Source organism: Penaeus vannamei, chromosome 8 (assembly GCF_042767895.1).
Source record: "Penaeus vannamei isolate JL-2024 chromosome 8, ASM4276789v1, whole genome shotgun sequence".
Taxonomy (NCBI): domain Eukaryota; kingdom Metazoa; phylum Arthropoda; class Malacostraca; order Decapoda; family Penaeidae; genus Penaeus; species Penaeus vannamei.
This window is the reverse complement of record NC_091556.1, coordinates 7,108,976-7,110,373: the sequence shown is the minus strand read 5'-3', so window position 1 is coordinate 7,110,373 and position 1,398 is coordinate 7,108,976.

The following is a 1,398-nucleotide window of genomic DNA, read 5'->3' as shown; positions in this document are numbered from 1 at the left end:
TTTATTCTTCTTGTCTCTTTTCTTCTTTGTCTTTTTTCTCTTTCTTTTACTTCTTATTCCTTTTCCCCTATTTCTATTTTTTACTCTTTTTCTTTTCCTTCTCAACCTCTTCCTATTTCTTTCCCTTCTTCTTCTCCTTCATATCTCCCTCTTTCTTCCTCCTCTTCGTCGTATCCTTCTTCACGTCTTCCTCTTTCTTCTTCTCCTTCACTTCTCCTTTCTATTTTCTTTTTCTCTTTTTCTCTCTTTCTTTTCCAAGTTAAGGAATGTATGAAGAGTCTCGGTAACTAACTAACATTTTTTTAACAACCGAGAAATAATAAAATTATGTTTTTTTCCTAATACATTTGAGGTAACAGAATGGAGATTAACATTCCTACTGTTATTACATAAGAATAAAGAACCACCTTTTTTTCCTCCGTGTTCATAAAACTGTTCACAAGAGCAAACTGTTCACTGTTTGTTCTTGTCATCTGTTCTATCTCTGTCTGAACTGCCCTTGTTTTTTCAATGATGATTTTGATTATATCATAACCATTCCTTTCGTTTTATTTATGTTAGTATCAATTTTCTTTTCATTATATAAATATTTTTTAACGATTTATTATTATATTTTTAAGATTAAATTTTTGATTTCTGCAAATAACATGACATTCATATGACCAGATTTATTATTTATTTTTCTTTCGATTTTTTTTAACTTTAAATATATTTACGATTCATAATACAAGTAATACATTTTTTCCTTGATGAGAAATTAATTTATTTTCCAAACCACTGTCTTCTATATTGGTTCTGAACTTTTTTTTTGTTCAATTCATCACACCTAAACTAGCTTTAAATAATATTTCTTTCTCAATTTATTCTAAAATGTTCATCTTCGGTACAATGATATGTGTCAAACATATAAGGCAATAGAAAAAAAAATATTGATAATTAAAACTATATTAATGACAATAAAGCAAAAAACACTACGGCTACTAAAAGGCGTTCCCTTAAAATATAATTGATAATAATGATGAAAAAAAAAAAACATAAATTGAACTAAGATCATCCAAATTCCTTTTTTTTTCTGAACAAAATTCACCTGTTACAATCACGTCAATGAAAATGGAAATAATAATAATGATAATAATAATAATAATAATAATAATAATAATAATAATAATAATAATAACAATAATGCTAATAACAATAATAGTAAGTAGAACAGAATAGAATTTTACTTCTAATCTATTCATCTTGAGTGTATTTACCTTTTCATTATCTGTATATATATATATTTTTTATCTAAGAGATTTCACTGCACAATCTAATGCTTGGGCTTTTTAATACTACTACTGAGATCTATGTGTGGAGCTGATTGCATGAGTAGTCTCGTCGCTCTGTGATTGGCGA